This window comes from Mustela nigripes, chromosome 10 (genome assembly GCF_022355385.1).
Source record: "Mustela nigripes isolate SB6536 chromosome 10, MUSNIG.SB6536, whole genome shotgun sequence".
Taxonomy (NCBI): domain Eukaryota; kingdom Metazoa; phylum Chordata; class Mammalia; order Carnivora; family Mustelidae; genus Mustela; species Mustela nigripes.
The window spans coordinates 20,587,863-20,600,768 of NC_081566.1; the positions used below are offsets into that span (position 1 = coordinate 20,587,863).

Below are 12,906 nucleotides of genomic sequence, written 5' to 3' on the forward strand. Positions count from 1 at the left end.
CAAAGCCTTATATAATTACTATGAAGTAGAGGGAAAAAGCTTTGGTTTAACAGTGTAGAGACCTGAGCTGTGGTCCCAGTTCCAGGGAGACAGAAACCAGCTGGATGACCTCAGTCAAGTCCCTCATTCTCTCTGGGCTCCAGTGATCCTAACTATAAAGGCAGGTGCTCACTATTCCATACTTTACTTGGAAACTCTGTGACATTGAAGTATAACCATGAGTAGAGCTGCCTTACAATAGTGACCAGCAATTGCAGCATGATCTCTCCACACCAGAAGAAAATAAAGATTAGGGTCAATCACAGAGGGAGAGGGGGTTGTTGGAAGACTTGAGACAGAGGAAGAGGGAGAGTCAGGCACTAGGAATATTCTTGAGCTTTTCCAACCCGGGCTTAGTTGTAGAGAGTAGGGAAATTGCAAAAGAGGGAAAGGGGAAAAAGAAATTGTGGAGGAAGGGCAAAGGAATATCTGAGACAGATTAGAAATCCTCACAACCTTTGAAGGACTTGCTACAAAGTCGAGAGATAAACATAAGCCCCACTGACGGTGCTTATAAGCTGTTAGTCCTTGGAATAAGATATTATCTTGAGAAAAAAAAATTAAACCTGATATGCCATTCCAAAATATTTAAAAAATTTTTTTATTTATTTATCAGAGAGAGCGAGCGAGCACAGGCAGACAGAATGGCAGGCAGAGGCAGAGGGAGAAGCAGGCTCCCTGCCGAGCAAGGAGCCCGATGTGAGACTCGATCCCAGGACGGTGGGATCATGACCTGAGCCGAAGGCAGCTGCTCAACCAACTGAGCCACCCAGGCGTCCCCTCCAAAATATTTTAAAATACTTTCATGTGTGGCATAATTTTTGTTTTCAAATTTGATATAGTCACAGAGAAATATTAAAATATACCATACCAGGAAGATTTGTTTAGAGCTATTATGCATGTAGAATTTCAAGAATAAGTGAAGAGTTCTAACTCCATAGATTGAGACATTCGGTATGAGAACCTTGAATTCATAGCTGTCAATTTCTATACCTATGGAATCATAGGTCCAAACACCCATAGTATATGAGTAACCTTTTCTTATGGAGAATCCTACTTTAGCTCAGGCATTTAGATCTCATACTATGTATGAAGTAAGGGGGAATTCTTGCTTATTTCCTCCATAAAATGACATTTTTGGTTATATTTATAGGCTTTAATAACTATGACTTGAAAGGTGCTTTGAGACCCATTAATAATAGGTTCTGTAGAAATGCAAATAAAGCTCCTATAATTTGAATCAGGTATGCTTTTGCTTGCTCTGTGAGTCCATGGTATGACTATTAATTAGTATTTGCATAACACTTTAATATACTCAGGCTTTATAATTATCTAATTGGTTAATATTTTATTAGCTTTTACATAGTGCATAAGAAATAAAATTCTCTTTCCTTGTCTATAATTTTCTTACATAGGAGTAGGATATCTTTAAAAATTCCCGCAATAACAATGAGTCTCACCTCAACGAAATACATAAACAATTAACAAAATTTGCCCTTTGGGACCAAGTGACCACTATTTTGTCTAACAGAAGAGCAGCCTGCAAATTTATGATACTAATTTTTGCATTCTTGCAAGCGGTTGGATTTAAATGAAAGAAGGTGGATGCCATTTTATGATAAGCTCTACGCTTTGAAACTGGATTTTCTGCCACATCACAAAGGCTTAGTCAAGGATGCCCTGTTTCTACTGAGGTGTTATGATGCCACCACTCCCTCCCACCATATGAGAAAAATGCTTCTGTGATTTGAGCACCAACACACCTTCCACCAGGCAGCATTTATTAAAAAAAGAGATTACAGCTTCCTTTGGTAATTAACCTAATGACTGGTTCAAAATCTGAATGAAACAGCTCACTATAGCATAAGTTCATAAGAACCCGAAAAGATTCTCAAAATGTATCTAGATTTTAGATTACGCCTATCTAAACCCAAATAGAGGAACACTGAAGAAGATCTTGATATTTAGAGAAAAGTCTGGTCCTGGGGCAACTGTGGTTAGAAGGATGGACTCTGGAGCCAGACAGACGTGGGTGTGAGTGCCATCTCTGCTGCTGACCTTGTGCAAGTTAACTCCCCACGTATAAAATGAAGACAAGAGGAGCATTCTCAAAGTGTCACCGTAGTTATTCACAAAATAATGCAGTAAACTGCTCAGTATGGTAGCTGGCACATAGAAAGTGTTCAATGATCATGGTAATTAGTAATTATATCATTGATGATGAAGGTGAGGAGCACCCAAGCCAACCTCCAGCGGAAGGTCCTTAAGCTGAACTAAGGAATCAGGGCAAAGACAAAAGCAGGTTGTCTTGTGTAACTCTTCAGCCGGGGCCATCCTGCCCAGCTGCATACAGAACAGCCCTCCCACTCACTGCAGGTTTGAAACAAACATAACCTACATTTTCATAGCTGTTTCAGGAACACTTGTCAGCACCAGAAGGGACTCTCAGTGCATGCCTGAATGAAAACCAACTAAGTAGAACACTGGTATTAATGAACCAGAGTGAAAAGCATGAGTTAGTTATTGTGTTACATTGAGCGTCTCTCTCCCCGAGCCTCAATTCTCTCACCTGTAAAATGGGTAAATTGCCCATTTCACAGGTTTTGTGAGGATTATTATTCTGTAGGTTAAAAAAAAAAAAGTGTCTCAATTAGTGCCTAACACTAGTTGCTCAATGAATTTTGACTATTGTTTCTATTACTATTACTAATAATACTAATAATATTTTGTAATATTACAATAAAGTACAATGAAGTAATAATACTAATAATGTTTTGGCTATTATTACTATTGCTATTACTAATAATATTTAATATTCCACTATGGAAACATCCCAGTAAATGGATCAGTCCACAGACACCACATAAAATAGCCTCGGTCAAAAGCAGCTTGTTTTCCACAGTCTTGAGGATTCTTGAGTATCGAACTGCCTTCATCCTTTCCCCCTCACAACTCCTGCTGTGATTTAGTGTCACATTCTTTTTCCTAAATTGTAAAACCCCCAACTGTTTTTTTTACCAAAAAGAAGCTAATCAATAATGGAAAGACGAGAACCAATGGAGGGCTTCCTCCATGCATCCCTACAGCAGCATTTTCGGCACAAGGCATATTTCCTCCAATCCTACCCAATAACTGCAGCCTGTGCAGGGCGATGCGTTGGTACAACTAAGTCGACCAAGCTGCACGTGACACCCTTCGGGCTAATCAGTACCAGAGCTGAAAGAAGATTCTTCAACAGCTCTGTCTACAACACTTAGGTTCGTTTGATTTTGTAAAAGTCAAAAAAGCATCTTCCGGTACCTTTAAAGCCATTCAAATTTGTGCAGACTCAAAAACTCAGCACTGTCCTTGGATTCCTTCTCCATCGTGCCCATATTCAGTCATCAGCAATCGTCAGATCTTGTCCCTTCTATTCCCATAATACTTCTTATCCCATCCCCTTGGCCCCATCCCAACCAGCACACTTCCACACTGTAGAGGTCTCTTAATCTGCCCTCAGCATCACAGTGGGGGGCTGGGGGAATGGAACATAAACAAACAAACAACAAACAACAAAAAGTACTAGCTCTCAGCTCTAAAAGAGGAACAAAGAAAGTCAAAACCAGAGCGGGATGTAGGGAATGTCAGTACTGATACACAGATCCTAGGGGATCATGGGAAATAAGCCAAAGCTTGGTCAGGATGGCAGAGGCAAGTCCTGGGGATTGCCCAGAGTAAGTCCAGGGCTGATGGAGCAGAACATGAAAGGCTGAGTCCAAGATGGCCACCATGGCCCCACTCACGAGAAAGGGGCACAAGTTACTAAGGCCCAGATGTCAGAGTGGGAAATTGTCCTTCAGAGTCAAGTCTTGCCCTTACTGTTCCCAAGGAACTCTTTTGAAAACCTCATGGCAATAGAGGTACATACACTTCTCTGGGTCCTGACCTGACAAGTTTCATTTGACAGGTTGCTATAAGATCACGTCACTACCTTCATAAAATCCTTCAACAGTCCGCGTTGCCCAGAGTAGTAACCACTTAGCCGAGGGCCAAAGACCCTGTGGTCTGGCCCCAGTGGTTCTGATTTCCTACCTTTCCTACTCAAACTAATTTTCCTTGTCCCCTGTACATGCTCATGCCTTCACCCCTTGTTTCTCCCCTTAAATGCCCCGCCAGCCACTTTCAGAACCTTCAAGCTCAGATGGTGACTCCAACCCAAAAAGAAGTTGGTTCTCCCCAGGTGGAAACAATCTCACCTTCTTTTGTGTTCTTCCAAAACTGTGCTCCAGTTTGCTACAGCTGTTTAAATATACCTTATCTTTCCTCCAAGGGTATACTGTATTTATGTACCCAGCAAATATTTGTTGAATTAATGAAAGAATCGCTGAGTAAATATTTAAGAGCAAAGCAAAGTACAATGCATCATAATCTTGAAACCCGTACTGGTGTCCCCAGAAAGGAGAAAAGCACAGTTCTCAGCTCAAATTTTTTTTTTTGAGACTTACTTATTTTTTAATTTTTTTTTTAGAAAGAGAGAGAGAGTGTGAGAGAGTGCGGGAGGGGCAGAGGGAGAGAATTTTCAAGCAGACTCCCTGCTGAGTGCAGAGCCTGACCACTGGGCTTGATCTCACAACCCAACAACCCATGAGATCATGACCTGGCCAAAACCAAGAGTCAGACACTTAACTGAGCCACCCAGACGCCCCTCAACTACTTATTATTAAAAATATACACTCTCAAAGCCTGACTCATTTGTTTAAAAAAAAAAAAAAAACAGACCTATTGATTAGTTCTTTTTGAGTTTTTATATGAACTTGTCCATGTAATTATATGTGGGGAATTATTTACAAAAAAAAAAAACCTTCCTTAGTTTATTTATTTGTTTTTCTTATCCAGTGTGTAATCATGGAAAGTATATGAAGTCTTACATGAGGTAAAACTTACATAAAGTCTGAACAATCTAAAGGATTTGTATATTTTTTGTCCTAGAAGTTTCTTTGTTAGCCTTTTAGTTCTGTAGTAATTCAACTCCAATCGAGTCTGTATTATGAGTTTTCTTTCTTGAAAGATACAATCTATAGTGGTTTATTTCTAGCTTTCCCATCATTTGCAGTGTCAATATAATACATTCTAAAGTCTTCCCTGAAATACATAGATTCCTCCCTGCTTCAAATACTTATAGAAAAACAACTCGTAAGTATAGAAAGATATAAAAAATCTGAACATATTTTGCTATATTTCCATCTAATCTTTTTTATATTTTTTAATACTTGAGAATATCATATTTTATATCCAGTTTCATTTATTTAACATTTCATTGTTGGTTTTTTCCTATGATATTACCTCCCCAAATCACTATTTCCAAAAGTTGCATTTTTTATTGGTAGTATGAAGAAGAAAAATACCAAAAAAAATTTTTTTAAGGTTTCATTTATTTATTTGTGAGAGAGAGACAGAACAAGTGGTATTGTGAGGCAGAGGGAGAAGGAGAAGCAGACTCCCTGCTGAGCCTAGAGCTCAACGCAGGACTGGATCCCAGGGCTTCACGATCGTGAACTGAGAAGAAGGTAGATGCTTGACTAACTGAGCCACCCAGGCGCCCCAAATACAAATTTTTTTTAAAAAATGGATTTATTTTAACAAAGTGGCTATTTCCCAAAAACAGCCAAATCCACATCTGAGATGAGGATTAACTAAGCTTTTGACACATTTTCTTAAGAACTGTTGAGGTTTCTGGTGAAGATTAATTTGGGGGAACAAGAGGAGTAGCTCTAAAAAATAAAATATTTAATATTTATAAAATAGAGTATAATATCCACTATTGTTTATTTTCCCCGAGTTTCTCGAATTATAAAAAGTTTAAAAGTCCTGATGAGTTATAACATCAGCTTCAGTCTCGGGCTTCTGAGCATGATCACTTCGCACCTTAGGGTGGGGAATTCAGAAATCCCAATTCACAATACAAAGGTGCAAAAATCTAATTACACAGAATAATGCCCAAGGACTCTCTCTCTTCTAGTAAATGCCTTAGAGAATGGGGATAAATTGGATTCTCCATAATTGAACTAAATGGTGTGTGTGTGTGTGTGTGTTTAAGCACATTTATTATTGGTTCTTGAGTGATAAGTTTTTGAACAGATTCTATAGGAAAAGTCAAAAATTCTTCAAGGGGAGCCTTAATCCCATCAACTCCCCAAAGCTTACCTGGCAGAAACTCTCCTTTGTGCTAAGAACAAGAGACATATAAACCACTTACATTCTCTGTGATTTACTTCAGACATTAGTCCACAGAAAAGAAATATAACAAACACTCCCAAGAACTTATATTAAATATTTCAAAGTCATCCCAGGACCCTCTATAGATTCCGAAAACATCTGGATAGAAGACAGACAGGCTTGGGAATAAACAACGGTTTTCTCATTTCCAAAACTCACACTCACAGAGATCCAAAACTCTTGAGTTGGGCTTGCAATATAACTTGTCCTTGGGCTGTTAAAGACCTTCCGTTTTTTTGCAATCTATGTTCTAGAAGCAGGCCCCTATCTTTACCAAGGCCACAAAGTTTGGCCTGTTAAAGACATTCAGTGAATCCCCATGTACTTACAGATGCTGCGTAAGGGGCCAGACCCCAACTCCAGTGGGTGAACAGTGTGAAAAATCATAAATGAAAACCTAACCGAAATGGAGTCAGGAAGTTCCACAAGGGGAGCTCCCACGCCCTACCATTCTCCATCAATTGTAAATCCCACAGGAAGAGATGGACCTTGCTGGTGGCTACAACTTTACTACCCCAGCAAGAAGAAGATAGCCTATCCTTTCCCAACAATAGCCCAGCCAATGATAGGAAGTCACAATTCAGCCAAAGAACCACCACCATACTTTGAATGCCCAGTTTACTCCAATGGACTTTTCCCCCTTTCCTCTGTAAAAGAGCATTCCTCTCCTTTGTTCCATGTGAATTTGCTTTGGTTTTACTGTAGCTTGCTTGTCCCCAACTGTAATTCTCTGCTACTCCTGAATATACCCATCTTTTGCTGGTAGAATAAAGGGTGGTTTTAAGGTTAACAGCAGAAACAAAAGCAATGTTTTCTACGAATGACTGAGGCACTGAAATAAATTAAGGTGCTCGTCTGCACTAGGTATTTAGTGGAAAATACCTTCACAGATTAATAGAAGAGAAACAGAGGAGACACTAAGAAAGGGAAAAAACACTACCATATTATACCTTGGAATTCCCATTACTTTATTCTATGGAAAAATTAAAAACCCTCGTGGTCAGCTATTCCAGAGATCAGCTTTCTAGAACTCTAAGACCTTAAGTCTGCCCTCTTTTTTTAGAGGAAGAAACTACAATAGTATTTTTGGAAGATATATATATATATGCCCATTTTGGGAGGGTGATGGTATATGCCCATATTTTTAAGTACACATTTTTCTTTAGCCATAATTAGGCAGGAGCTAACTTTAAATTTCTTCCATTTTATTTGGAAAAAGTGCTTGAAGTTTTCAAGATTATTTTGCCATTACCTCACAGCATGCCTCCAATTTTCCCCTGACACATCTGATGAGAATAAATCTTGTTTATTTTGCCACTACTCTAAGCTGTCTAATGTCCCCAAAGGAAGCTACAGATTGGCTGTATTTTTCTTCATTAAAATGAGAGGAAAACATGTGAAAGAGAAAATTAAACCAATCTGACACCGCTACTTTCTCAGAAAGCATCACAAGAACTATGAATTCAGAAGGACTCCTGGTTGCCCATTAGACAAACTTTTTTGGTTTTGAAGAAAATATATAACTAAAGTTCAGAAAGAAATAATGAGATTTCCTTTGCTGCTTTTGAGTCTAATTATAGTTATTAAAATTTTTCTGCACATGTTTTATCGGAGACTCAGATTATTCCAGAACCCTGAAAATATTCTTTGCTTTCAGATTGCAACCATGTAAATGAACACAATAAGCACATTAAACATAATCAGCTAGACTTAAAATAAACCAGGCAACAAACCTAGGAATTTTATTAAGTTCTTTCCCTTCCAACACAATAGGTTCTGGTGTCTCTTTCAGGTTTCTCTTTTATTTTCCTAATGATATTCCTTCTGTTTTCTTTCTTTCTTTTAAAGATTTAATTAATTTATTTATTTGACAGACAGAGATCACAAGTAGGCAGAGAGGCAGGCAGAGAGAGAGAGGGGCAAGCAGGCTCCCTGCAGAGCAGAGAGCCCGATCATGACCTGAGGCAGAGGCTTTAACCCACTGAGCCACCCAGGCGCCCTCCTTCTGTTTTCTTCATTCCATTTTTCTTTTCCCCACACAGAAGTATATCTGTTTGAAATGCTTTCTGTTACAGTTTCTACTTCTCTCTCAAGAATACATGCTATTAGTGTAAAAAAAAAGTGCATTTTTATAGATCTGTGTTTGGAGCCCAGATATGCATTGTTTTGTTAGTCTGGGGATATGGGTAACAAACAAGTAGGAGTGACTTGGCTAGGAAAATGAAAGATGATAATGCTAGGCTTGGGAGGGTCCAGGAAGAACTTCATAAACTAGTCAACATTTCTGTAGGCCAGCTAACTTTTTGAAACTATTTACAAGGCAGATAAAGTACTCATTAGTGAAAATTATTTTAGCATGCTCTAACTTATCCTCACAAGAATTTAAGAACTGCCAAAAGGGTTCTAATTCCTGTTTCATTCGGTCAAGCACCGTGTCCTTGGAATATAGTTTTCTGTTAACAACCCAAATATCTCCAATAATAAATCTGAATCTAGCACAGTCTAAAATACAGCTCATACAGCTCTAAAATACAGCTGATTTTGTTTTTTTGACAATCTAATGGTTGCCAGTCAGTGGAACAGTTAATCACTAAATTAAAATATCCCTTTTTTAAAAGATTTTACTTGTTTATTTATTTTTGAGAAAGAGAAAGAGTGAGAGTATGATCGGGGGAAGGGCAGAAAAGAAGCAGACCTCTACTGAGCAGGGAGCCCAATGTGGGGCTTGAACCCAGGACCCTGGGATCATGACCTGAGCCAAAGGCAGATGCATAACCCACTGAGCCACTTAGGTCCCCATAAATTAAGATATTCTTGAGTAATATACATTAGTGAAAAATTATTCAAAGCTATTCTATGTGATTGATACTCTAAAAAAAGAGACAGAAAAAAAACCACCAAACCTTCTAGTAGTGCCCAGTGTTTAGAAAGTATCAAGCTCTATGGAACCGTCATTTTTTCCTGTGGAAATTGCTCTTCTATAAAATTAAGTTCACACAGTACTTAACAAACGTGCTGAAACCTCATAAGTTTGGCTTTGCTTAGAGTCCAAGCCTCACAAGGTGAGATTCGTTTAAACTAGTCATTATATGCACCACGGAAATTAAATATAAAGGAGAGCTGTAAATAACTAGGACTGCCTTCCACAATAACCCTAAGAAAGCAACTTGAGTTCATTTGGATGGTAGCACGGACATGCCAATGCCAATCGCACTGCAACTTCCATATATTGATGAAAAGATCAAAGTTACAGACCTCTAGAGCTGAATGGGATCATAATAATAAATGTCAAGGTCCTCCTCTGTTCAGACCAAGAAATTAACCGGCCCATGGTCATAAAATTAGTTAGTAATAGAACATCTATGAAAAAAATTTTAAAAATCAGTGTCAATGTTTTTAACAGAGTTTGTCTCTCTACGAATACTACATTAATTTATGTGGAGAATTCAAGCACTTCTTTTTTATTAATGGAGAAATGTAAGTACTCTTTGGTAATAAAAACCATATTGTCAAGAAGTCTTGTGAAACGATCTTAAACTAACTTAAACTGGAGTAGAAAGATGTTGTTATGGTCGATTTTACCTGTCAACTTTACTGGGCTATGGGGTGCCAGATAATCTGAATGTGTCTGTGAAGCGGTTTCTGGATAAGGTTAGTACTTGAATAAGTAAATTAAATAATGACCTCCCCAGTGTGGGTGGGCCTCATCCGATCAAAAGGGTGAGTAAGAAGGAATTTCCTTCTTCCTGACTTCCTTGAGCTGGGACCTTTGTCTTTCTGGTCTTTCCACTTGAACTGAAACACTGGCTCGTCCTGGGTCTCTAAGCCTACTGACTCTCAGAGTGGAACTATGCCATCAGCTCTTCTAGGTCTCTGGCTTACTGACCTCAGATCTTGGGACTCATCAGCCTCCATAACTGCATGAGCTGATTCCTTATTTTGTTTTTATTTTGTTTTACTTTATTTATTTGTCCAATTCCTTATTTCAAAGAAATCTCTCTCTCTCTTTCTCCTGTTGGTTCTGTTTCTCTGGAGAACCACAAAAATACAGATTATTGAATCTTGGGACCCCTGGGTAGCTCAGTGGGTTAAGCCTCTGCCTTTGGCCTAGGTCATGATCTCAGGGTCTTGGGATTGAGACCCACATCGGGCTCTCTGCTCAGCAGGGAGCCTGTTTCCCTCTCTCTCTCTCTCTCTCTGCTGCCTCTCTGCCTATTTGTGATCTTTCTGTGAAATAAAAAAATAAAATCTTTCCCCCAAAAAACCCAAAATACATTATTATTGAGTCTCAACATAATAATCAGTTTATTTCATTTAATCTATACATATTAAGCAAATGGGTCAGTAACAAAATAAAAGCAATGCAAATGTCTAGTGCTTCAATGTCTTTCAAAACACATTCTGAAATTCATGGAATCTGTATTTAAAACATTCCATTAAGTGATTTATGAAAGACAGTAAAAGCATTTGGCTCGGCTTCATCCCAACTGGCCTAAGTTGCCAGCAAGGAGGCAGAGACCCTGCAAAGCTCTGGGCGAGGGGGAAACAAGCTGACCTTATCTGAGTAACCCTTAATCTTACTCAGGTGTTCCAATTAAGTGGCATCACTGTCTTAAATAAAGCTACAGTCTTTGCTGGCTAATATCATAAGGCTCCCTGGGAAATTCACTAATTAAGAAGATTTTCTTATTTACTGATTAAGAATGTGTTTTGTACCAAATCAAGATTAAAAAGCACTGCTAAGGACCAGGCCCATCATCCACATGATATCTGAAATGTCTTCAACAAAGTTTTTCTGCTCTCTTCTCTGTAGCCTACTTTATATGAGTCAAGAGATGAGAGGTAGTGGATGATATAGCACTAATAACAAGGGTTTTGTCTATGTCTGTGCTTTCTTTAATTATGAACTATTTCAAACATCAAACTCATAACATATATTCCGGCTGTCTGGCTAAAAATGTCTTAACATTACGCCATATTTGCTCAAAATTTTCTTAAACAAAACACTATAGCTACTTTTGTAGCCCCCTTCTACCCTATCCCACCAAACTATTAGGCACCACTATACTCCAAGTGGTTTATTCCTGTAAGTCATCTTGCATTCTTCCAACATATATATGTACCCAGACATAACTAGTAGCATTGTTATACACATTTTCTAACTTAATTCTACCAGTCATTCTGCAGCTTGTTTATGGCAGATAGATAGATCTCAGATATCATATATATGATATATATATATCATATATATGATATGATATATATATATATATGATATATATATAGGAATGATATTTATTTCTAGTTTATTCATTTTAACTGGTATCTATACTTCTAATACATACTACAGTTTATTTATCTCCTTCTTTAAGGGCCTCTCACTTGTTTCCTCTCTTTTTGATCTTATAACCAAGGCTGATGTGGACATATATGGTGCAGAGATGTGAGAGTTTCTCCAGAGTGTGCGTCTAGAACACTGGGGCAAAGTGTCAACATCGTCATCTGCACTTGATATTGCCAAATTTCTCTCCCAAGGAGCCATGTCCCTCACATCCCACCAGCGGAGTATGAGAGTTTCCTACCTCCCATAACCTTAGAAACTCTAGGGATTGTCCTACTTACACATTTTTGTGTATTTTGATGCAGGTGAAAAAAGATGCCTACTATCAGATTACTAGTGAGCTGAGCATTTTTCCGTATATTTATTGCCCACTTAGGTTTCTTATTTTGTGAATTCATATCCTCTCCCCTATATCTTCTTCTTACTGACATGCAGGCATTATTTGTCAATTTTAGGTATGAATCCTCAGATACAAACATTCCCTTGTTTTTTCCCTATCTGTGGCTCATCTTTTCCATTGGTTTATAGTGTTGAACAACCATTTTAAAGTTTAACGGAATCAGATATAATATCCTGTTCTTTCTGGTTTGTGTTTTTAATGTCTGGTTTAGGAAATCCTTCCTTGCTATTTTCTTTATAAGGATGTTCTCCCACATTTTCTTATAAAAGGACTTTGAGAGTACCTGGATGGCTCCGTTGGTTAAACTTCTGACTCTTGATTTTAGCACAAGTCTTGATCTCAGGGTCATGAGATCAAGCCCCGCGTCAGGCTCTACACTGAGTGTAGAGCCTGCTTAAGATTCATTCTCTCCTCACTCTCTGCCCCTCCCCACCTGCTCCCCCTTTCTCTCTCTAAAAAAGATAAAATTAAAAATAAAAGAACTTTAGCATAAGGCTTTTTACAAACTAGAATTAATGACTGTGTAGACTATGATTTAGGAATCCATACCTTATCATACAGATAACTAATTATTTCAATGCCATTTATTGCATAGTCCACATTTCTCCCAACATGTGCTCATTTCTGATATATTCCAAGTTTCCATATTTGAATGAGTTGCTTTTAAGATCTCTACTATTCCATTGGTCTATTGTCTATCCTTGTGCTCTTAGTACCATACTCTCTTAATGATTATAGTGTTACAAGAACTTCTGATTTCAGGAGAGTAAACTCTTCCCACTTGGTTCTTCTTCAAATTGTCTTAGACATTCTCTAGCCAGTGCTCTCCCATATAAACCCAGGGTGAACTACGTCAAGTCCCATAGGAAAA

At 38.3% G+C, this 12,906-nt stretch overlaps 1 protein-coding gene across 1 annotated transcript in view; it reads right to left on the reverse strand.

The window, feature by feature from the left end:
* The window catches only part of NIBAN1 (niban apoptosis regulator 1), a 162,609-nt gene that overhangs the window by 98,313 nt on the left and 51,390 nt on the right, over positions 1 to 12,906 (reverse strand). The window lies entirely within an intron of this gene.